The sequence below is a fragment of the Ovis aries genome, chromosome 9, assembly GCF_016772045.2.
Source record: "Ovis aries strain OAR_USU_Benz2616 breed Rambouillet chromosome 9, ARS-UI_Ramb_v3.0, whole genome shotgun sequence".
In the NCBI taxonomy this organism is placed as follows: domain Eukaryota; kingdom Metazoa; phylum Chordata; class Mammalia; order Artiodactyla; family Bovidae; genus Ovis; species Ovis aries.
The window spans coordinates 71059444-71086037 of NC_056062.1; the positions used below are offsets into that span (position 1 = coordinate 71059444).

Genomic DNA, 26594 nt, shown 5'->3' on the forward strand with positions numbered 1-26594 from the left:
CACTGGGTTGGCTGTACCTCGTCCCCCTGCTTTCCATGAACTGAAAGGGGCTATTCATTCATTCCCTGAAAGGCTACTTTGCATCAGCTAATATTCTGGGGACCTGGAACACACGGCGAACACAAAGGGGCAAAATATCTGCCATCATGGAATCCTCATTCTCACGGAGGAAGACAAGTAATAAGTAACAAAACAAACCAATATATAACAAATCAGGTGGTGAAAAATGCCGTGATTAAAATAGAGTAAAAGGGATAGCAAACAAAAGTCTCCACGCATATTGTTACATAAAGGAGAGCCGATGGAGGGCTCTCGGACCATCAGACTTTTGAGAAGAGACCTGAAGGGAGAAGCCGTGAGCAATTTGGGGAGCAGTATTTCAGCAAATGGGGAACTTGTTTTCCTGCATTAGAGGAACAAAGTGATTGGAGGAGACAAGCAGGAGATGAGGTCAACAAAATGCCCTCCATCAACAAGATGGGGCGCAGGAGAAAGAGGACAGATTATATAGAGCTTCAGGGTCATTTAAGAATGAGGCCAGGAGAGGGTCTGATCCAAGGAGGCGTGTCATGATGACTGTATATTAAAACACTTTGTTTGCTTTGCTGAAATCAGGTTGAAGTCTGTATCTCCAAGTTAAGCAAGCTGCATGCAATGACCTTCAAGGAGTCAACACCAAAAATCACTTAGAGTACCACATACTTGAGCAAACAGGGGTTTACTTTGCACAGGATTATGTACTTATTAATGCCGTGGTCCTCCAACATCATCATTCTTGTCTGAGTCTGGAGTTTATGTACTGTAGCTAAAAGTTACAGTAGTACTATGAGCAGCATTAAGATGGATAAGTTAAGAAATAAGGTGAAGGTTATCGAGGCAACAACTTTGATTTGTTCCAATGTGGTTTTCCAGAGAAGCACAGTTAGGCATACCAAGATGTAGACTACACTAAAAATATATTAAACCCTAAAAACTCTAAGAAATCACCAATATTTGACCATTTTCACCTACAGTAATGTTAATTTTCTATAGTGCATTTTACAAACTTTATTTCAAGATCAAATGAGTTTCAGCATATAGCAAGTTTTTTTTGGGGGGGTGGGTGGGGAGAGGCGGTACAAAGGAGTAGGAACTGAAAGGAAAGGTGCTACATTTTACTGAAAGAAATCCAGCTGTTCTTTGTGTGTGCCTGCTTTGTCCCTCAGTCGTTTCCGAGTCTTTGCAACCCCATGGACTGTAGCCTGCCAGACTCCTCTGTCCATGGAATTTTCAAGGCAAGAATACTGGAATGGGTTGTCATTTCCTTCTCTAGGGGATCTTCCCAACACAGGTATCGAACCCACGTCTCCCGCATTAGCAGGCAGATTCTTTACCACTGAGTCACCTGGGAAGCCCAACCGCTCCTTAGTTCTCAGTAAAGATTATTTTCAAAATGTAAATGTGACAAGTTTTATCTTCAGTCCACAGAGCAAACTATTTCATCACCAGAAACTGCTTACATTTTAAGCTGGCCTGTTTCAGAATTGATCAGAGTTGCTAAATTTATGACTCACACTGGAGGACATCAGCAATGAATCTTAAATGTTTGATAAAGGGCTTGATACTTAATTAATGAAACTCTCCATCACTTCAAATACCTAAGTACAACTCCTTTTATAGGCCCTGGAATAAGCAAAGGACAAAGGCAAGCAGTCTTTATTTTCTGTATCTTCCCTCTTCTTTCTGCTCTTTCCCACCAGACACTCATCCCAATCAAAACTTGAAGGTGACATGTTTCCACTGTTGTCGCTGGAGTCTGGAATGCTGCTAGCAGGTTTGTGGGCTTGCTTAAGGAAAGACTTCTATTTGCATGATCTTAGAAAGGAGAACTGTGTGGGTAACTGAATTACTCCTTTAAGGATCCTAAAAATGACTACTGTGGTTGACAAGGAAACCTGCTAAATGCTACCTTCGATTTCCATCTTTCACGAAAGGGGAAGTCTTTGTAAATTTTCAACAATGTTCTTAATTAAATGTGTTAAACAAATGTAAATATAGCCTAATGGCCTATGTAGGTGTAAGGGAGTGATAAATGAAACATTACAACTAGAGACAAAGAGATCTCTCAATAGATACTAAGAGGATCGTTGTTTAATGTGCTTTGCATTACCAAAGGGAAAATAACTGTGACATCTTAGACGGGGAAAAGGAACTGAATAAAAAGAGGCATCCTCCCCCGCCTTGGTAGGGCTTCAACAGGCAGACACCCTTGTGTTTCATCATCTTTGCCTTTTCTTGCTCCTATGTTCTTGTGAACAAACAAGAATTATTCCTACTCCTCCAAACATGTATTCCAATGCCTTCTTTCATCGTGGTAACAAAGTGAGTGAGTGAAGTCACTCAGTTGTGTCCAACTTTTTGTGACCCCATGGACTGTAGCCTACCATTCTCCTCTGTCCATAGGATTTTCCAGCCAAGAGTACAGGAGTGGGTTGCCATTTCCTTTTCCAGCCAACCCAGGGATCAAACCCAGGTCTCCCACACTGTAGGGAGAAGCTTTACTGTCTGAGCCACCAGGGAAATCCTTATGGTAACAAGGTTGGACATTTTTCTGAGACTCAGTTTCTTCATCTATAAAATGGAGATAAAACAGAATCAGGAAGGTTCTGAGGACTAAGTAAATATCCTACGGAAAAGTACCCAGCATAGCACCTGCATGGAATGCAAGTTCCAATCTCTTTAAGGGGATATAATTTTGTTCAAACTTCTATGGATGCTGAGGAAATGATATCAGCTTCTGCACAACTTTAAAAAACTTTTTATTTTATATTGGAGTATAGCCATACATATACAGGTATCCATTCTTCCCCAGGGCTTCCCTGGTAGCTTAGTTGGTAAAGAAACTTCCCGCAGTGCAGGAGACCCAGGTTCAATCCCTGGGTCAGGAAGATCCCCTGGAGGAGGAAATGGCAACCACTCCAGTATTCTTGCCTGGAAAATCCCACAGACAGAAGAGCCTGGCAGGGTACAGTCCATGGGGTCACGAAGAGTTGGACATGCTGAACACACATGCAGAAGGAAGGAACTTATGTTGATTTTAATAGAAACATAAGAAATCTTTCACTCATTTCAAGATAACAGAGTAGAATTCATGAATATTTTGGCTAAGGGCTTAATGGACATCCCGGAGCCCAGAGCTTGTGCCAAAAGTGAGTGAATGGCTTTAAGCTGCTCATCACACAGGACTTCTCCCCAAGATGTGAGTCAATCCTCTATTTCAATAGCTTTCACCAAGGAGACGCTTGCCCTACGCGTCTTCATATGTAGCCCTTTATTACCCTGGTTTATTACCTGTCGTACTCTTCTGGTCTTACCTTTCCATCTCACATTGTGGGATTTTCACCTTCCCATCATCTCCACTCTTCCAGCATCTTCCCTTTAAGTTATAACCAAGCAGCACTTTCCATCTTTCTCTGTCTGTTATGCTTTTCATCTTGTAACAGTTTTGTTAACTTGTTTGAATACTTCATGATAGAACTCTACCATAAGCCTGAACTAAACTCTGATATGATTTATGTATGTAATAAAAAATATCTTCATTTAACTTGAGTTCTTAACTGGAATTACTTCTCTCCCATCAAGTGGAATTTAAATTGTACCTTCATGACAATTAATCAGATATGTTCCTGAGCTCTGTAGCTATCTGAGAAAAAAATTAACCTCCTATTATCATTTATTATATAGTATTAGGATGCCCATAGCAATAATAGAAACCGTTGGGAAAACCTACTATAGTATAACGGGAATATTCCCTAGGTCATAGGAAAAGTTTGGTTGGGAGGCTAAAACTTAGGGAAGCTGGAATCCAACCAGGATATTTGGACTAAAAAGCCACGCTTTAGAATTAGGAGATAGAGAAAATTTTCAGCTCTAACATTCATCAGCCATGTGACTTTGGACAAGAACTTTGACTGTTTGGGTCTCTATTTTCCTACTCATAATGGTGGTATTCACACTATATGCCTACTTGACCTACGAGAGTTATTGTAAACAGAAAATGTGTTAATGTTAATGAAAGCACATTGTAAAACTCCACAGAACTCCGCAGTACACAGCAGTAGCTATACAAAATCACTCTTTTCCCAATTCACTTGCTCTATACTTAAGCAAACATACATGTACACACACATACATAGATGCATGTGAATGGCTGTGCCCAAAGACTCAACGCTTGTAGTCCTTTCCAGTCATTTCCAACGAGAAGACCATCTGTGATTTGCACAACTCATTACTGTTAGCAAAGCTGTCTCCTTGCTTCCTAAAAGAGCTAATGCAAGGAAATTTTTTAAAGTAGTAAAGCTGCTGAGAATGCAGATTTTCCAAGTTGGATACTGTGTGCTGCAAAAATGTCAAGTCACTGAAAAAGAGCTTTTGAGAGCAAATGCCTGAAGAATTTTCACACTGCAAAATTAAGGGCTTTTGTTACTCCTTGTACAGTTTGACTAAAAATCAGCAGCTAAGAACAAACCACAAAACCAGCAAAAAACAAGCAGATTCAGAAATCCAACCAGAAGAAATGACAGATTGGAAACCTATGCATTAAAACAAGAAAACAATCCCTTGGGGTATAGAGTATGCCAATTACAGCCTGCTCTGTTACAGCTGTAGCCAAACTATTTTTTGTGCCCCTACAAACAAGGATTAAGACATAAAATATATCATTAACGTGGATCACGAATTACACAATCTTCTTTTACAATTCAAAACCAATGCAAAAGTTTCAACAGAAGTACCCTTCAGGAGTGCAAATTGGCATTGGAACCATTAGTGGGACAGCAAAATCAGATACCTTGCTGTAATACGATGTTTCTAGCCCTGTATTCATTCTAAGAGGTTGATGCTGTCCTATCTTGGAGATTCAGAGAACAGAAAATTCAAGAATTGAGTCAAAGGTACAAAGATATGTAGAAATGGTTTGCTAGAAATTCTCTTATTAAATACAACTGAATTCAAATCTGTGAAGAGCAACGCTAGCTGTATATATCAACCAAATAGAAGCATACATGAATCTATTGCTATGATAACCTAAATTTATAACAAAAATACTAGAAATTAAATCCAAAACCAATCTGCCTCTACAGAGTTCAATAAACCCTAACGTAAATGGTTAGCCTTTCTTATTGACCCTTCATGAAAAGACATCCAAATCCTCGAAGTCTGCCAGGTGGTTTATTTATATCTTCATGCTTACCAGCCCAGAGAGGCTGGAGAGAAGCATTTTTCATCAGGATACTTACCACCAGATCAACTGAATTCCTACATTCAGAGAAATTCAGTCTGTTCACCATTTCACTCCTAGGACTTAGCACACATGCTTGTGAGCTTAGTCACTTCAGTCGTGTCCGACTCTTTGCGACCTCATGGACTGCAGCCTGCCAGGCTCCTCTACCCACGGGATTCTCCAGGTACGAATACTGGAGTGGGTTGTCAAGCCTTCCTCCAGGGGACCTTTTCAACCCAAGGATCAAACCCAAGTCTCTTAATGTCTCCTGCACTGGCAGGCAGGTTCTTTACTGCTAGCCCCTGGGAAGCCCAGGACTTAGCATAATTCTTGGCATATAGAAAGCATGTCATAAACAAACTGTTAAATGAATGAGTGGTTTCATGATAGGAAAAAGCCGCAAAAGATCATACAAAAATGCAAGCAACTTCATGTATAAAGTCTATGAAAATAAGCTAAAAGAGTAACTAATTTCGGACAGTTTGGGGGCAGATGTAATAATGAATTTAGTACATCCCCACTCAATCATGGTAGCTTCAAAACTTAGACAAAGGAAATTATTCCACCTCCATTATCAGCAGTATAATAAATTGGAACATTTCTTTTTTCACTAAATTTAGCCTTGTAATTTCTAAAAATACACTATGCAGTCTTGATAAATTGACATCCCTACGCAAAAATTTCAGTGGTGGCATGAAGAAGTGAAAAGATCAAGGACTCTGTAATCAAAAATTAGAGTTCAAGTTTAGGATCTACTAATTTAAGTAATCTAATATTAAATAATTTTCTTGATTTGAAGTTCTACTTTATATTTTTGATCATTTATTAAGAATTTGCATATTATCTTTCTACTACACAGTTTCAAAAAATTAAGTCAACAGTATTAATAGTAAAATTTTTATGAGCTTCCCCTTCCGTGTACTTTCCAATTATACCGCTATATTGTAAGCATTCACTTTGAAATTACACAAATTTCCAATTTATTTCAGTTTTTGCCTTGGAACTTCAAAGCCTTTCAACTGGAAAATCCTGGAAGTAGAAACACATTATGCAAATCCAAAGATTAGGGCTTGAAGGATTTGGAAGTCAAATTCTTATAAATGTTGAACAGTCTTCTGTAATAACCCACAGAGATAGAATTTAATTTTATTACCTTTGATGAAATGATTTGTAACATGCTATTGACACATCGAGTGTGTTCTGTTTATTCATCTTAGGAAGAAGGAATCAGAATAAATAAGCACTATTTTAAGACTTCAGGCGTCTATCCAACATTGCTGATTAAAGGAATCTATTTTTAACAGGATCTCCTATTACAAACTATCAGTCTAATGCATATAGACTAGTTGATTAAAATGTAGTTTTGCCTATGTACAACATAAGGCAACTCCAAACTTAATCAAGATAGCTTCTGTAGGTAACAATGATCTGGGCCAGAACCCAATGGTTTACAGTTAAAATGCCAAGGTAGAACAACAGTCTCCTGTGTTAATTTCCCCAGATGAACACATGATAAACAGAAAAAGAAGTTAAAAAAATATAGGTTTCTCGTTTACATGTTAATTCAGACAAGCTTGAGAAAAAAATCACTCCATTTAATTCATTGTTTCTTTACCTCTTTAAACCAACCCGTCCTATTGATGAATATTAAAAAATCCTTAAGTCATTCTCAGTTCAGTTCAGTTCAGTTCAATCGCTCAGTTGTGTCCGACTCTTTGCGACCCCATGAATTGCAGCACGCCAGGCCTCCCTGTCCATCACCAACTCCTAGAGTTCATCCAAAACCCATGTCCATCGAGTCAGTGATGCCATCCAGCATCTCATCCTCTGTCATCCCCCTCTCCTCCTGCCCCCAATCCCTCCCAGAATCATAAGTCATTCTACATATTTGCAAATAAAAATGTTGCTTGGTGGGTTTTACATGTAAGATTGCATATAGATTTTATTCTTATGTGAAAAGGATTTTTTAACCTGCCCCATGTAGATTCTAATTACCTAGTAAAACACAGTACACCATGTCCCCCTCAAATTTGAGGATCACTGGAAAATCTGTTATAATTTTCTTCAATTCACATAATAGTGGTTTAACACATGATGGTTACGAACTGTTTTCCCAACACAACAAAGTTGGATTTTAGACCTTCTTCAGATAAACAAACCATAAATGTTTAGAGTTACATTAAATAAGTCACTGGTCTCCTCCCAGTGACAACTCTATAAACCTACATTTACCTTTCCCCATAATTTAAAAACATTTTCCTGTTATACAAAAGGGTATGATCCTCCTCTTGTTAAAACTAATCTCTCCGTGTGTTTTCTGAATCCAACTGCATCCTCTCTCCATACCCGAGGTTTCAATGTACTAACCATTCTCTTCCCTCCTGTAAATCCTGAATCAACTGACCAATAAGGACTGGAATCAGGGGGCCCATCACAAGTGGGCCGCCTGGGGCAGAAGGGGTGCTGGTGCGGCTACCCCATGTTCAGTGAACATCATGAGGATGCCGTGGGCTTCGTGTCCCAAAGAGAGAAGGCAGAGGGGGTGGGGCCGGATCCCTGTAGTCCTTTCCACAGTGTGAGAAGTCACTCTTCTTTCTCTGGAGAGGCAGAGATACAGAGAGCCCAAGGTCTGTTCTAAATCCTTCAGAAAAGAAGGAAGTCTGTTTCACACACACAAGAAGTGATTGCAGGCAAGGCAGACAAGGTTCCTCCTCCATCGCTTTCTCCACTGCACTCCTAGGTTATCCGCTTCCATGCTGGTCACGAATCTCCTACCAGCATTCAACCAGGTGCTAACATCTCCCATCGCTTCAAGAAGTCCTTTTCCTCCTTAGGCCACCATCCCATTTCTGGATTTCCTTTCTCTCTATTCATCCTGTGCAATCCTCCCCAACACTGCCTCGCACCCAGTGCTCTCACAAAACAGTTCAGTGTGGTTTTCAATCATTTCACACAGTCAAAGGTTACTTGTTTTTGGTTTTCATCACTCTCAGCCTTAGAATGGCAGGATGTTTGGTGGATATGCAAAGCACAAAGGGTAAGGTCATGGACTCTGGATGGAGTTAGGGGCCTGGATCCAAAACCTGGCTCCTTATTATGGGATCTACGGTGAAATTACTTAATCTCTCCACAGTTTATACGCATTTGTAAAATGAACTTAGTAACTGTATTTAGCTTGAAGGATTATTAAAAGGGTAACTAAAAAGCAGAGACATTACTTTGCCAACAAAGGTCTGCCTAGTCAAGGCTATGGTTTTTCCGGTAGTCATGTATGGATGTGAGAGTTGGACTATAAAGAAAGCTGAGCCCAGAAGGCTTGATGCTTTTGAACTGTGGTGTTGGAGAAGACTCTTGAGAGTCCCTTGGACTGCAAGGAGATCCAGCCAGTCCATCCTAAAGGAGAATAGTCCTGGGTGTTCATTGGAAGGACTGATGTTGAAGCTGAAATGCCAATACTTTGGCTCATGCGAAGAGCTGACTCATTTGAAAAGACCCTGAATCTGAGAAAGATTGAGGGCAGGAAGAGAAGGGGATGACAGAGGATGAGATGGTTGGATGGCATCACCAACTCAATTGACATGGGTTTGGGTGAACTCTGGCAGTTGGTGATGGACAGGGAGGCCTGGAGTGCTGCAGTTCATGGGGTCGCAAAAAGTCGGACACGACTAAGCGATTGAACTGAACTGAAATTCATCCATATAAATATTCAATGTGATTTGTACTAGTATATCTAAGTAGTCAACTTTTTTTTTTAATGGCCCCTTTACATTGAAACATTTTAGCTTAGAGCCCCTGACACACACACTTCTAAACTTCCTTTTTTCCACCATTTCTTAAAAAGTTCCTTTTTCTCCCCTCTTTCACCCTTAAGTTCTGGAATATCCAGGCGACTAAAAGAACTGGGCCTCCCTCTGCTTTGCATTCACTATCTCCCTAAATATTCTCATCCATTCCCTTGGAAGAAAGATTTCTATGCTGAAAACTCCCATATTTATACCTCCAGCCCACACTTTCTCCAGAACAGCAAACTTAAATATATAACTAGCTACTTGGCATTATCCATAATCTGTGCCACTTTTTAAACTCACCATGTCCCTAAACACATTCTTGATCCCTAAATTCAGCCCGATCTCCCTTCCTCTCTTCTTCATCTGCAAATGGCACCAACACCTCCGATTTTTCAAGCCCGAAAACTGGAAGTTATATTTGTTTCCTTCCTTTTCAACAGCCTCCACTTCTAATTCAGCAGCAAGTTTTCTCTTTCAGCCTTCAGATTACACGTTAAGTCTCCCTACTTCTCTCCTTCTTCACTACCACCTTCCTGGTCATCAGCCCTCTGGGTTACTGCCACAGCCTCCATGCTGGTCCCTCTGTTAAGACTTTCCTCTCTTCCCACCTGTTCTTACAGCAGCCCAAATAAGCATGATAGGCCTAAAGGAGACAAGCTGTTTTCTTGCTTTAAAGCACTGAATGGCTCCCCACTATGATATGATGCATTCCTAAACTTTTTTCCATGGTCCATAAGGCCCTGCATGTCTCCATGTTGTAATTCATCTGGGGCTATTCTTCCTGCTCATGTCTGGTCACATTGGTGTCCTTCAGGGTTCTTGAAGATGCCAAGTTCTTTCCTGCCTCAGGACCTTTGCACATGCTCCCCCTGCCCCCGACCGACGGAAATGCAGTTTGAGTTGTTGGTTGCTTCTCATTTTTTAAGTCTCCTCAGAAAAACCATCCCACATGATTCTAAGCAGGTTGCCTTCTATCTCCTGCCCTCCAGCCCCACTGAAGCTGCTCTCTGCTGTTCTGCCCACCTGCTTCTCATGGTATTTATCACCAAGTCTAATGACACATTTGTTCATGCGTCCTTTCCTCTGTTCTGTCTCTCTCACTTCACGGTTCCCTCTGGTGGTCCTGGAAGCACATGTCCTTTACCCACCTACCATGTGCCTTGCACGGTAAGTGCACACCAAAAATACTTACTATACAAATAAGTGAGTGGGTGAATAAATGAATACATTATCCCTCTGCACAGACTCCAGACATGAATTTACTCAGAGGACTTATAGGGCATGAGGTTATGTTTATTCTCTCCACCTTCTTTCCTTTTCAGTTTGTCTCAGTCAGTGTCCCAAATCTTTCTTAAGATATTACCATCACATCTCTTTGGTTAGAAAACCACAATATTCATAGCAGTTATGTGAAAGGAGAGCTGTCTCCTGATCTATGAGCTGGGCTAATTTTGAAAGCTGAAAATTATGGTTGAATGCATCATCTAAGAAACAGGCTTGAGCTAGAAGATCCACTTAAATGTGTTGATAAACTGGCATTGTGCTAATGGGCATTTCACTCCTATATTTTCTGGGTCTCATATTTTTGCAGCTGGTAAATTACATTAGGAGAAAAATCAAATGGAGATTGAATGCAGAGAAGCAAAGTATTACATATTAATGAGCCAGAGAAAAAGGGCAGTAGGAAAAAACATATTCATATATATGTTAACTTCTAATTACATTAAGGACTGATAGAAATCCCTACCTAACTCTATTTAAAATAGTATTTCAGTCAGTCATCATTAAAGAATAAGAAATAAAATCTGATGATGGCAAAAAGTAGCAATCTATACTTAATTATAGATTGGAGAATCTTTAAAATCTGTAGGGAGACTGAGTTCAACCACATAATTTCACAGTGGCATTAATGGAACTAATATTTCTTGAGCTCAGGCTGTATGTTAGGTAAATAGCCAATTATTGCCTTAAATTTGTCCACCATCAGCTACTTGAGGTCAGGAATTGCCTTATTCATATTTGGGCCACACTGCCCTGACGGGCACACAGCAGCCACCATTAAAGGCTTGACTTCCCCTAGGAATAAACTGAAGGACTAGGTGCATATAAATGCGCCAGGAAAGACTGCCTTTGTGTCTTCTTATGAACCCTTAGTTGCTTTCTATCACAAACCGGGTAATGGCAGTACAGTACTCCTCTGGGCTTCTTTTCAGACCAATGTTCTCAACTAGATTCTGCCATAACTGGGAATAAACCTGACTTAACACACTTACGGAGAAGGCAATGGCACCCCACTCCAGTACTCTTGCCTGGAAAATCCCATGGATGGAGGAGCCTGGTAGGCTGCAGTCCACAGGGTCGCTAAGAGTCGGACATGACTGAGCGACTTCCCTTTCATTTTTCACTTTCATGCATTGGAGAAGGAAATGGCAGCCCACTTCAGTGTTCTTGCCTGGAGAATCCCAGGAACGGGGGAGCCTGGTGGGCTGCCGTCTGTGGGGTCACACAGAATCGTACATGACTGAATTTAGCAGCAGCAGCAAGACACTTAACCTGAACCTCATCATACTCATCTGTACCATGCTGGATATTACCCCTGTGATATTTGCCTAATATGTTTATATGTCTTTGTGTTCCCCAACATCTGCTGATTCCCATCTATATTCAAGGCATAGCAGTAGATTTCATGGAACTTATTTGCCAGCATCAATACTCTACATTTCGTTAGGCATTTAAAGCCAATGTTTTCTCTTATCAGCTGAGATATTTCATGAATTCTTTGTAGTTCACTTCTTACTGGAGATCCCTCTTCTGCGGTTTCTTCTTTATGAGTGAATACAAATTGTCCCTCTGGGTACTAACAGTTCCTATTCCAGGCCTCCATTATGTTATTTCTGCTGGGGTTACAGCCCTCCCCCAGACAGCCCTCTCAGACAAGATCTAAGACTGTTTCAGGCCAGATCTCTCTCTCTCTGCTATGGCCACATCTTGCTGATAAGAAACAAACATTCCTTGCCCTGTAGATTTCAGCACATTCATGAGATGGCAGCTCTTTGTATCCCAGTGTCAGATTCTCCCTACTCTTCAAAATTTTCTTGGTTGAGTCAAAGTTGAATCCATTGTTTCCCCAAGTTTTCAGTGAAGCCCCCCATATAGATTTAAGGTGAGGTTTGGGGGTTGGATAGGACAAGATTCCCAGAATACCAGCAGCTCTCTCTAAAAACCCTATTCTAATCTCCAAACAGTTATAATGGTGGTGGGTGGTCAGCTGAGAGTCACAAAAGCAGTCATTGACCATCAGCTTATATTTTATTTCAAAATGAGTAACAGGTGTCTTCTCAGATCCAGTTGAACTACAGACAATGTCTAATTTTAACTTCCTGCTACTGATGCAATATACCTTTATTAACCATTCTTAAGGTCATTGCTCTCTAAGAAAGGGTTGGAACCACCAAAGAAGGTAGTGATAGAATGGAGCCATCCTTTAATTTCAGGAACATTTCTAGTTACATATCATACACACACACAGACACACACACACACATTTAAATTGATTTTCAGCATATTCAGTGAAACTTTAATGAGCCCAAAGCACTATGCTAACTGCTAGGGATACAAGGATGAAAAAAAAAAAAATCTGTTGCTTTCCTTCAGGACACAAAAGGGGATGGATTTATAAAACAAAATTACGGAAAACGACAAGTACTCTGGTTACAAGAGGGTAATCCCTCCTCCACTTTGGATTTACCTTTAAATTCTAATATTCATGTGAATTAATTTCACATGAAACAATGGAAACAGTGACTTTATCTTTACAAAACTTTATTTTCTTGAGCTCCAAAATCACTGCAGATGGTAACTGAAGTTAAAAGATGCTCCTGGGAAGAAAAGTTACGGCCAACCTAGACAGCATATTAAAAAGCAGAGACACTACTTTGCTAACAAAGGTACGTCTAGGCAAAGCTATATTTTTTCCAGTAGTCATGTATGGATGTGAGAGTTGAATTATAAAGAAGGCTGAATGCCGAAGAATTGATACTTTTGAACTGTCAGACTCTTAAGAGTCTCCTGGACTGCAAGGAGATCCAACCAGTCAATCCTAAAGGAAATCAGTCACTGGACGGACTGATGCTGAAGCTGAAACTCCAATACTTTGGCCACCTGATACGAATAACTGACTCACTGAAAAAGATCCTGATGCTGGGAAAGATTGAAGGCGGGAGGACAAGGGGATGACAGAGGATGAGATGGTTGGATGGCATCACCAGTGTGATGGACATGAGTTTGAGTAGGCTCCAGGAGTTGGTGATGGACAGGGAAGCCTGGCATGCTGCAGTCCATGGGGTCGCAAAGAGTCAGACACAACTGAGCAACTGAACTGAACTGATTATCAACATATTACAAAACAGAAAACATGTTAGACCAAAAATGGCAAAATTATTCTCATTTCAGCATAAAGAGCAGAACTCTCAGATGAACAAACTTATCATTACAAGAAATGGAGGGTATCATCATCCATGTTCTGATTTTTCCATGGAGAGGTAAAACTCAAGCAAGCAGGGACTGGCCACAGGCATTCTGGTCTAGATCGTCTCAGATTCTACAGGCAATGAATTTCCTTTGCCAAGAGCCCCTTTATTCAAATTAGTTCTACTCCTTCCCCCATGTTTTTATGCCTACAGCAGAGGGGCAGATTTTCCTACAATTTTCCAAGCCCTGTGTTCAGGGCCAGGTACGTAATTTGTGGTTCCCTGTGCAAAATGAAAACGCAAGGTTCCTCATTATAAAATGTATCAAGAGTTCAGGGTAACAACAGCAGAGCATACAACCAAGTGCAGACAGGCCAAGGCCCTGGACGGTTGCACAGGATGCGCCCGCGTTAGGCTGGCTCTGCCCGTGTGGTCTAACACAATCCCCTACACTGATTTCCCAAAGCAGAGCTTCAAAAATGACGCTTCAGCACCAAGGAATCACGTCTAAGGAAACATTTCTAGAATGACACTCCAGCTGGATGAAGTCTTTCTTACTGGTCAGTAAATCCTAGGATTTCAGATTATAAATTTAAATATTGTCTTAACCTCCTGGCAGTTAAAATGTTCTCAGCTTCAGTTGATCTTTGTGTCTACAGGTTACATTGGAGCTTAAGAATAATAACATTCCACATGTACACAATTTGAGGAAAACCTCCTGGATGGCTCAAAATAATCTCCATGTGGAAAAAAGGACACTGAGCGGCTCCAGCTGTGGGATGGGAAACAGCTGTGGGAAGGATGCTATCCTGCCTTTTTTGTACTTGAAGCAGGTGTTTGCTGCTGCTAAGTCACTTCAGTCATGTCCGACTCTGTGTGACCCCTTAGATGGCAGCCCACCAGGCTCCCCCGTCCCTGGGATTCTCCAGGCAAGAACACTGGAGTGGGTTGCCATTTCGAGGGATCAAATATTTATTCTGCAGGGACAGGCAGCATTTCAGAGCAAGGATGATTGGAAGAGTCCTGAGAATGTTCTGGCTGACCCACCATGATTCCCCCTTTAGATTTCACTACAGCCTCCTACTGCATCTGCCCTTTCCTCACATTCAGTCCATTTTCCACACAAAGAGCAAAGTGCTATTTTTAAAAAAACATAATTCAGATCAAGCCAGTCCTTCCAATAAAGCTTCTGAATAGATTTTAAACCACTTACCACGGCTTGCAGGACCCTTCACGACTTGGCCCCTGCCTGTTTCACTGGCCTTATCCCTATGCTTCTCTTCATTCTTGGTTGTGGTCACATGTTTTTCTGTTCCTGGAAATTCTAAGGCATTTGCATTAGAAGCTCTCCCTCCTTGAAATGCACCTTCCCTAGAAATTCATATGTCTGGCTTCTTGTCATTCAGGTTTCAACTCAAAGGTTCTTTACAGAAAGACCTTGCTTGACTACCCATCCTGAAGTTGTCAGTTCTTTCCATCACCTGATTTTATATGCATTTTCTTCAGACCATTTATCATAGACATACTTTATTATGAGTCATCTGTGGTTCCTAACCCCTTTATTAATGATGTGAGAACTGGAAGCTCACCTGCTTTGTTCCCTGACAGATCTCTGATGTTTAGCACAGGATTTTAGATGGTAGAGCAATGGTGTCACATACTCAAATACTTCATTCTGCATTAACTAAGAAGGAAACACTACACATTTTGGTTTGAAAATGACAGTGTACCTGCAGAGATTTTTAACTAGAAGGAAATGTTATGTGCTTTCCATCATTTAAAACTGACAGATTCTCTGCAGAGATTTTTACATATACAGGAAAAAGATTGACATGTTAAATGTAGCACTTCATGTATAGTACCTGCTGTGTTTTTCCTTGATGATTGTACTTTTTATATTTAAAGAAATTCTTTGGTAATTTCTCAGGAGCTCGATTAAGTAGTCTACACATGATGACAATTTGCACTCCCAAAATCCATAGAGCACTACAGCCGGCAGCTAGACATTAATGTTCATTGATGATTCCTGGGTCATTGGTTTTGTCAGAGTAAGGAAAGTGAAATTCAGCGACTACACTTTTAACATTCATTTCTCACTTCATAGGCAACAAAAATGTGGCATTATTATTCAGACTAAGATTTAAAATTGCAAGTCATTGCTGAGACAGTGATGAGAAGGTCAGTTTTAGGGGAAGAACAATTCTTTTTCTACCACATATTCTCCTGTTTAACCTTGAGGGTATCATTGGAGTCAGAACCCAAATACTGCTTTATCTCACTACATATATCAAACTAATTATATTTCTACATTTCCTTTCTATACATCAGGAAACGTTGAATAAGATTATACTTGCTACTTAAGAATCAAGAAAGAAGAAGGAAAATTGTGAAACATGCTCATAATTCTTGTCATGTACTCAGCTGATCAAGGGCAGAGCAATTCTGGAGACAGTGATCAGTCCATAGTGTATTTTAATCTTTCCTACACAGTAGAAGCAAAATATTATACAGGTTTTAGAGAAACAACCCTCCAGGCATACAGAGCCGAATCTATTTTGTTACTTTACTGCTGACAACACAGAACAGAAAAAGCAAAATCATGCTACACAAAGGTTTGGGCCATCAAAGGTAAAGAAATTAAAATGAATATATTTCATATTAAATATGTAAGCTTTTTTCCTTGACTTAGGATGACCCTTATGGACTGGACTTCAATAGAGACCACTAAAACTAAGATTTTTCTTGAGAACAAGTATTAGCCCAAAGAAACAGTAGAAATTAACAAGCAGTTATTCTGGTAATTATATCCTGGGAAAAATTATTACATACTTTTACTTTATTATTATTATTACTTTTTTATTATTACATACTTTTAATAATATTATTTACTTTATTATTACATACTTTTTATTTAAGTATTACATAAATACTAGATACTTTTAAAATATCTATCAGCTCTTGAGCCAAAGAGGTCAAACCTGCATCAGCTGGTCTCTTGCCACAGAGGATGATGAGGTGCGTGAGTGTGTGCGCGTGCGTGTCTGTGTGTGTGTATGTGTGTGTGTGTGTGTGTGTACTCAACTGTGTCCAGCTATTTGTGATCCATGGACTACAGCCTGCCAGACTTCTCTGTCCATGGAATTTTCTAGGCAAGAATACTGTAGTGTGTTGCCATTTGAACTAATGACAAATGAAACTGTCTTGGAAAAAAATCAACTCCAAGCATTTTTGAAAAACTTTTCCAAGTGACATATAATAATGAATCCCAAGTTGCATTGTCTAATTTACACATGCACCTTAGGATGCATGGAAATGGAATGGAAAATAGAGATGCAATCATGATTTAAGACAACAATCTGAAAGTCTGACTCAATCTGCACTCCAATGGTTTATGTTGCGATTTAAAAGTTTCTGGATTTCATACAAAGATTTATTTGATTAAAGCTAAAATATGTCAGCTGCAAACTGTCTCATGAAGTTTGTTAGTAAGCAAAAATTTTATTATTTCTGCAGATAGTGTATTTCCCCCCATACTTTTAAAATTATGTCTGAAATATTCTCTTGATTGATTGATTTATAAGACAGAGAGTATGTTGGGCTATGTTTAAAAGAATGGTCCACGTGTGGATTTATTATCTAGGCAGCAAATCTCAAAACCATATTTGAGAAAAATGTTTGCTAATAAATTTAAAACATGATGTTCATACACTTGCAAAATTTAATAAAAGTTGAATTTTATTATAATTTTATAAAATGGAATTCAGAGCAGACAATATATGCCAATTTTCAGGAGTCTCTGTAATAACTTTTGGTGGCTATTGCTTAAGGACAATTATTGGCTAATTTCTAGCAGGAAACTACAATGAGAAGGCACAAGTCGTATGTACAAAAGTCAGAGATGAGTCAGGACATTTGAACTCAGTTAAAAGTATACTAACTAATCCTATAAATAAGTTTTCCTGGGTGATACAATGCATTTTTCCTAGGGAAAAAACAGGGCCACAATGTGGGCAGACATTAAAACGTGTACATTTCAAAGTGAGGTGAAACATTCTCATCGACATAGGTTAAATCTCATTCTCTGACATTCAATAAAGATAACCCCGCCACAAAAAACTGTATTGTGACAATATAAATTCTTCTACAGAAACCTTTTCTCCTTGGGGAAGGGACTTAATCACCAACTGGTACATTATAATGCAATTGAAAAAATTAGGGATTACTAAATACAAATACTGCATTTTAATAGCAAATTTCGATCTTCATTGAATACACATTTATGGAGGCATAGTGGCTAAGATGGAGAAGGCAATGGCACCCCACTCCAGTACTCTTGCCTGGAAAATCCCATGGATGGAGGAGCCTGGCAGGCTGCAGTCCATGGAGTCGCGAAGTCAGGCACGACTGAGCGACTTCCCTTTCACTTTTCACTTTCATGCATTGGAGAAGGAAATGGCAACCCACTCCAGTGTTCTTGCCTGGAGAATCCCAGGGATGGGGGAGCCTGGTGGGCTGCTGTCTATGGAGTCGCAGAGAGTCGGACACGACTGAAGCGACTTAGCAGCAGCAGCGGCTAAGATTCCAGTGATATTTCAAATGTCAAGAGTGTCAAGTAATAAAATCTTCACCAGATGAGCCAGGCTTTTTTAATAAGTTGTATTAGATCAACTTTTACTGTGACTACTTCCTTACATAGCGAATACCTCCTCTTTGAGATAAACATGGGGTAAGCCTAGAACATTGTAGAAAAATGCCCACTGAATGTAAGATTTTATAACAGATGAAAAAGAATTACCTGTCACAAAGAAATGATTAAGTACCACTGACTCATTGTTCCACTGACTGAGTCCCAATATGAATTTAGAAAGATTACAGGTCTAAGGTTTTTCTAAGTCAATATGTCAATTTAATCAGTGCTGAAGTATCCAAGGAGTTTACTTTACCATCATCAAAAGCATTTAAGTAATCACCCTTTTAAACACTCTGCATTAAGTCCTGAGCTAGTGCAGTTTACACAGAAAACTGCTCTGGTGCATATGAAGCTTACTCTATAATTGCAGGTATATCAGAAATATAATTTTTCCTTAAATCCACTTAAATCTAACACCAAACACCCTACAGCAGGAAGTTCAATCTCAGTCACTCTTGTATATTCCTCCCTTGCCCAGAGTTGTGCCAGAAGCCCCAGGATCTTAAGCATTACCAAAATAAAGTAAGTGTCCCCTCCCGTGTCCACCCCAATCACTGGTTTACTTTGTTACAGAATTTGTGGTCACCCTGGCTCACACTGGTCCACCCACTGTCCTAGATCACATGGCTGTGATTTTGCTTTTTCTGTGCTTGCCTCGCACATGGGAGTCACTGGAGAGGCAGTGGAAGACTCCCCCGGGGTGTTGTGCGTCATCCTCTCTGAGATCCCACTGTCTCTTGATAATGTGTTTGTCATCACTGGCTCCCTGGCTTCTGGGCGCTTCCTGTCCCCCAGCCATGGGGTAGAGCCTGGTGATTAGTTCTAGCCAGCTAGTGGTTACTGGAAGTGGTACGTGTCAATTTGGCCCCATGAATTGCCAGTGTCAGACCCTCTATTTTTCTATCTCCTCTGGCACAGTACTAGTAACATCACAGATGGCGGCTGTTCTGTCAATCCGGATCCCAGGTGAGCAGACATGGAGTAGAATGAGCCCATCCTAAACACCATGGAAATTAAGCTTGAGGGAAAACCACAAAACATGCTGTTTCATACTACTGAGATTTGGGGCTAGTTTGCTGCTGCAGTATAATTTAGTCTAGTGCTTCTCAAACGTGAGCATGCATCAGAATTGCCTGGAAGGTTTGTAAAAACACAGATTGCTTGACCCTGTTCCCAGAGTTTCTATTCCATAGGACCAGGTAAGACCTGAGAATTTCTGGTCCTAACATGTCCCCAGTGATGCCAATGCTGCTGGTTCAGGAACAAGACACTGAGAAGTGCTGACCTGAACTCTCCTGACTGATATGGGCTGCTGGGGAGTGATGCTCAGTCATTCCTGGGAACCTGAGGCCCACACCATAGACTTGGCAGGGAGAATGAATATATTAAATATCTTTATTTTCATTAACCTCTAAGTGAACATCTGCAATTTCCCTCTATTACAAATGTATGCAATAAAGCACAATAGCATTAGCAGTACCTGTAAGTTCATCATGAATAAAAAGTAGAGATATCTTTATATCACTTCATAACAAAGTATCCATGTTCATCACTATATCAAAATCAAGATAACTACCGGTTATGCTTCCAGAACTTACTGTTTTTGAAGTGAAAGTCACTCAGTCGTGTCTGACTCTTTGTGACGCTATGGACTATATAGTCCATGGGATTCTCCAGGCCAAAATACTGGAGTGGGTAGCCTTTCCCTTCTCCAGGGGATCTTCCCAACCCAGGGATCGAACCCAGGTCTCCCACATTTCAGTCAGAGTCTTTACCAGCTGAGCCACCTGGGAAGCCCAATGCATTAATAAATAAATACATATTATTATGGATGTGTTAGTTGCTTAGTCATGTCCAACTCTTTGGGACCCCATGAACTGTAGCCCGCCAGGCTCCTCTGTCCATGGGATTCTCCAGTCATGAATACTGGCGTGGGTTGTTATTCCCTCCTCCAGGGCATCTTTCCTACCTAAAGATCAAAGTCAGGTCTCCCACACTGCAGGCAGATTCTTTACCATCTGAGCTACCAAGGAAGCCCATATATTACTATATCTCAATCTTAAAAAGTGTTTTTATAAGTGAATTTCAATATAATAGGCTTGGTTTATAATTCTCACCAAACTACTGAAGGGGACCATGGAAAAAATGAATAATACCTACAGCAACATCTCAGCTTAGACTGAATTCTTTTGTCTTGGGAAAAATTCTTTTTCCTTTAACTGCCCTCAAAAGAACTCTTTTCTCTTCTACTTTACACAGCATAATCTCTTCAAGTTTAGGATTCTAAAAAAGATGGAAAAGACTTTAAGCAACTTTTGCTTTTGCACTGCAAAATTCTCTATGATAGGGAAACTAGGGAGCTGGATAACAGTATGGAAATTGGAGGGAGGCTTCCAGGGGAATAAACCTTAAATATAAAATCTCTAATAATTATCCTATCACATTCTATCTAAATGAATTACCTTCCTCTCTTTCTCTTTCTATGTTTATAAAAGTATTTTTCTTCATTTAAGACTAGCGCAAGTTCTCTCTCTTTTCTGAAACTTTCAATAGTTGCCTGATTTCAAGAAGTTTTAGTGTAGCTCTCCATACACGAATTTAACATGTATTATTACATATTTACAACTTGAGTTTGATAATAAATTTATCCAAATGTTGCTCTGAGGATAATATAGACAATATCTATATATATTACCATTACCTGTATTCATTTAGTCACTTACGGAATCACAAATATTGAGTAATAGTGTGCAATGAAATTGGCTTTCTGCTGCAGCTTATCACTGTGAATAGCCACACATATCAGGCACTATCCTAGGCGCCACGAATAAAGTGATGATCAAGGTAGACAAGTTCTGTGTTCTCACAGAACTTTAATTCTATTGGGGAACATAAGGAATAAGTAAAATTGTTAAAGAAGAGGAAACATCCAAAAGTATTAGAGAATTAAAAGAGGAACGGGACACCACACAGTGCTTCTAGAACTTTAATGTGCATAAGAGTTGCACATTTCCATGGGCCAGCAGCACTGGTGTCACCTGGGAGCACAGAAAAGCAATCTCGAGGCCCATCCCAGGCAGAGTGAGCCAGCCTCGACATCTTAATAAGACTACACACAGGAGATGTGTGTGTCTGTTAAGGTCTGAGAAGCACCGTCATGTGACTGCATATCAGCACACAGTAGGGGCTCATTATTCATACATTTAGTGACAATGAATATTCATTAAATTAACTGGCACACTGTCGTTTCCGGCTGATAAATCAGGATATTGATTAAAGGTGAAGGGTATTATGGTTTATATATTTCAAGTATTTTTTAAAAATACTTGAAAATACCTCAGTATTTCAAGACAATTATTTTCAGGGCTCATTTTGTGCCTCACCTACTACGTGCACAGAAAGGTCATCAAACACACTGTTTTTTTCTTATGGGGAAAAGTCATTGTTTTTAGTGAGACCAAGAACAATTTATTCAGCTTGAAGTTTCCCTAACTTCTGGGCGGGGACGGAGGAGTAGCAGGAGGGAGGCAGTCATAAAATCCTAACACTGTAAAAATCTGATGCTTCAGAACCCTCAGCTTCTAGATGGCCTCTGAATACCTAGTAGGCAAAAGGCTGTAGAATGAGGCAGATGGGGAAGGGTCCTCTGCTCATGCTATTTATGAACCACAATCTGCAGCAAGTTGCTTACTTCTGCCCTTAGCTGCCCCATCTGTGGTTGTGTAGTCGCTCAATCATGTCCGACTCTTTGCAACCACGTGGACTGTAGCCTGCCAGGCTCCTGTGTCCATGGGATTTTCTAGGCAAGAATACTGGAGTGGGTTGCCATTTCCTTCTCCATGCTCCATCTGTAAAATGGGACTAATGATAAAAACCAATCAGTGTTTATGATTTTCAGAGATCTTAACTCTTTCAACATCTTCTGACTTATTTCTCATAGTAAATATTTAAGGGATGACCATGCCCTTTCTAGAGATGAGAAACTGAGGCTAGTGTCTCAGCTCAGATCCTATGAACACCACACAGAAGAGTTGGAGTCTGACAGCAGGTACGGAGGGCAGACTTCAAAGAGCATGTTCTTCCCTTTAGCTCAAACTGCCTCATTAGAGCTCGCTTTGGTAATGCAATGCTATACTGACCTTTATTCCTATTCTCATTTTCCTTTCAATCTCCTCTCCTAAAATGACTATAAACACTAACATAGGAGTAAGAACAAACAAACAATCTTGGTATTCCATCAGCAGATGCTGAGTCCCCAGGAAAAATAAGTACAAGTCAGGAAGACAGAGACATCCCTGAAGCGAGAACAGCACATCTGAGTCCAGAGTCTCCAGATATGTGAAAAGAGTGATAACAAAGAGTGTGGAAAATGGGCAGAGGAGGAGAAATGAGAGGAGATGACGGAGGAGCACCCTTGGGGGAGGAATTCAGACGAGGCACCCAGGAGGTGTGGATGCAATCAGTGCATGTTTGAACCTGAAGGAGGCAGCATACTGCAAACAATTGTGTGTTCAGCTTGACATATCTGCAGGCCTTCCCTTAATCTGTAACACAGCAGCAACATGGTATGACCCTGAAGCTCCTCACTGACCACATATGTATCTATAGCTATAGCATGCAGTGATGCAGAACAATTTATAATGGATTTTTAGAAAGATTTCCTTCTACTTAGTTTAATGTAAAAAGTAACTTGGCCCAAAGGTCCACTCTGGCTCCTTCAGTATATGTAACTATATCTTTACAGAAGGTAGGAAAAATGTATGAGGCATTAAAAAAATTATTTTTAAAAGCTCTTGTCTCTATCCTCCAGGTGTTCAGAAACCTAGACTCTACAGTTTAGGTGTCTGGACTGGTATTGCTAAAGCACTGACAATAGAATTTTATTAAATCACTGACAACACAGTTTGGTAAACATTAATTATAATATTATAATATACAACGCATGAGGGGTTAACTAGCCTGGCAGCTTACAGGTCTGCTGAGGCCGTGCTTTCTTTCCCCAAAGACTTAGCTTTTTACAACCAGCCCAAATACCTGTGGGTGGCAACTTAAAACATACGAACCATCTGGAAGATGATGAATGGACACTGATGTATGACTGCTGGTTCCCAGAGCCTGGGGAGGGACAGTAAACATTAGGATTTCCTTTTACCTACATCATTGTGCAGGTGACCTTCAAGTACCTTCGTCTTGGTGCACCTGCAAAGGAGCTCCAGGGAACCATAAAAGCAGGTACTACTAGGTTTTGAAGGCAGCTGTGATTGATAGAGTGGACCCATGGAGAACCGAGTCTCATTCTTTCTTCCCATTTTGCTTTAGAGTCTCCGAGGCCTTCAGACACAACACAGCACTTTACAAGAAGCCACAGCTTTCTTTCTTAGGTTTTATTCTGAGCGCTTTCTGAGCTAACTCCATCAAGAGACAGATCAAAGATTTTGGAGAGGAGGAAGTCATGAGTCAGTAGCACAGAACACTTGCTGAATGCATATGGAATAACAGGCAGCAAAAATTGCTCAGTCGTGTCCGACTCTTTGTGATCCCGTGGACTATACAGTCCACGGAATTCTCTAGGCCAGAATACTGGAGTGGGTAGCCTTTCCCTTCTCCAGGGCATCTTCCCAACCAAGGGATCGAACCCAGGTCTCCCGCATTGCGAGCTGATTCTTTACCAGCTGAGCCACAAAGGAAGTCAAAGAACACTGGAGTGGGTAGCCTATCCCTTCTCCAGTGGATCTTCTCGACCCAGGAATTGAACAGTGATCTTCTGAACTTCAGGCAGATTCTTTACTAGCTGAGCCACAAGGGAAGCCCAGAGGAAACAGCTTAACAGGCAGAGGAAAGAGCTAAACAAGTAAGTGCCTTATCACTTTTAAATTGTGCCCTAAAATACCTCAGGGCCACAGCAAACTCACAGAAGGAAGGGGAAAGGGTCGGGGGGTTAATATTTTCAAGGAGAACACAATGACAACTGTGTACCCTGATGGGCCTCAGGATGAAGGAAAAAACAGGATACTGGCTCTAGATATTTAAGGTGCATATCAAAGGAACGATTTAAATGAGCCCAGACTCCTGCGTCTTCCTATACACAGACTAGCTCTAAACTAACTTCAAATGCATGTTTTTTTTTAAATTAACAATAATCTTTTGATGTTCTGACTACCTTGTTTTTTGTTGCAAAACCTCTATATATCCTGGTTTTCCTCCCTTACTTCTTTGGAAAAGTCTCTCATAGCTATCTAAGAGCTTGTCTTCTGGGCTGAAGTCCTCAGTATGTCCCCTAAGTAAAACATCATTTTCAACTTTAAGGTTGTGCATCTTTCTTTAGTGGGCACAAAGGGCTACTCTTCCATTGCTTCGACTTAATTACTAAACAAAATTTTAGGAATTTATTTCAGTCTGGGGCATCATGAAGAAAATCCTGAGATTAGTGAAACCAGGAAGTTTGAAAACCTATGTCTCAGGAAATAGAACCAGATGGCTTTATGCCACTTTTCACTTTTTAAATTTGCATTTTCATTGTTAAATCCAGAGGCAACAAAATAAGGATGACCACATAGACACCTCAGGATGTGCTAATCATTTTTCTAAATATTCACTCAAACCATGTCAATCTAGCTGTGCCCCTCTCAGCTCATTTTACAGACAAGGAATGAACAGAAGATACTGACTCACTTGCTCAAGGTCACCTACATTCAGAGCAGGCAGAAGGTGTGTCTGTGGAACTGGCGCTTGTCACCACCACACTGCTGCTCCTGGCAGGCTGGGAGCATAACAAGAGTGTGACATGGAATTCAACAAGCCTCTCCGCCGTCTTCCACAGACTTGAAAACTGGAAATTTCACACTACTGATATTTTCACACTTCTAAAATGTCACAGATTTCATAGGAGCTTTTGGGGAGGGGTTGGGAAGAAGAGATACAGCATCGCATTAATTATATCCATTGGTTACAATATACATTCTATTTAGATTAGTTAAAATTTGACAAAAAAGTGTCTGTGGGTCAAGGAAAAACAGTATACTCACAATGCTGTGTGTGTGTGTGTGTGTCTGTCTGTCTGCAATGAATGTCTAGACACACGCATTGATTTCCGTTCTATTAACCAAAATAAAATACCAACTAAGAAACGAGGGGGGAACCCATAAAAGATAGCAAAGATAAACTGGGGACAGGAAGGAAAAGAAAGAAAGGAAAATCAAGGCCAGCTATTTAGGCAAAATTGGGCCAAAGGATAATTCCTCCTAAGGGTATGAAGCCAGAGGAAGCCTGCTGGCATTGTATTTAGAATCTGTAGAAATAAGGATGCTTATATTTTGAGCACAGGCTCCAGGATAGTGGATCTGAAAGGAAGGGAGAGAAAAATGAATGATCACCCCAGATTGAGACATAAGCAGCCAGTATAAAGACAAAGAGGCCACCCAGGACACGAGAAGGGACTGGGGACTATGACTTGTTTAATAATAAACACCATCATATTAAGCACACATTCCTCAGGTTGGCATACAAAGCCCTCCACAATGCCATATGGCGCTGGCTTCTCCAGCTCCTCCAACACAGGGCTAAACTCACCAAATCCGACTCATGTTCCCCGCGCCTCTTCAAGCCAAGGTGACAGAAGACTTCCTCTCAGGCAGAAAAGCTGCTCCCGGGAGCCTCCCGCTTACACTTCCTTCTTCACTCTTTCTAACAGTCCCTCCAGGCTCACCCTCCGGAGAAGCATGCTTTTTGAAGGCTGCAGCCTCCTACCAGACGTAAGACGGGCTTGGTTTAACCTCTCCACCTCTCAGCAGTTTAAATCTTCCTCAGGGCATTGAACGTGTTCTTCTACTTTACTGTTTTGTGGTTTGCAAGTATTTTACGTCGGGTAATACATTGTTTAAGTGAAAATAAATAAAATGTGTCAAAATGGAATGCTGCTGATTGGTAGTGAAGGAGAAGGCTGATTAACGGGAAATGTATTCCTTTTTATGTATCTTTGGTTCAAAGAAAAGTATCTTGCACACACTAGTACTCAGGAAGTATTTACCGTGTTTAATGAAAACAGGGCTCCCGGTAGAGTGATCACACCTCCCGTTCACCTGGAAAAGTCTAGTTTGAGCCAGCTGTCCTACCATAATTATTAATGGTGTCCTTATTCTCTCTCAAGTGTTTCAATTTGCACACAAATTATACGGTCACTTTAGTTATATATGAAAAAAAAACTGATAGGTGAGAATGATATGTTGCAGGAAAGGTTAAATTAGTTCCTCCAAATCATAGAGCACAGAAGGATCTTAATACATAATCCTAAATCAACAGAGGGAAGCATCTTTCATAAAACCAAACATCTTAAGTACAGAAGAAAGCTTGATGAAACAAATTTTATCATTAATAATTAGAACATTTTT

General features: G+C 40.4%; 1 protein-coding gene across 3 annotated transcripts in view; it reads right to left on the minus strand.

Annotated features, from left to right (window-relative positions):
• The window catches only part of OXR1 (oxidation resistance 1), a 518198-nt gene that overhangs the window by 252355 nt on the left and 239249 nt on the right, over positions 1–26594 (minus strand). The window lies entirely within an intron of this gene.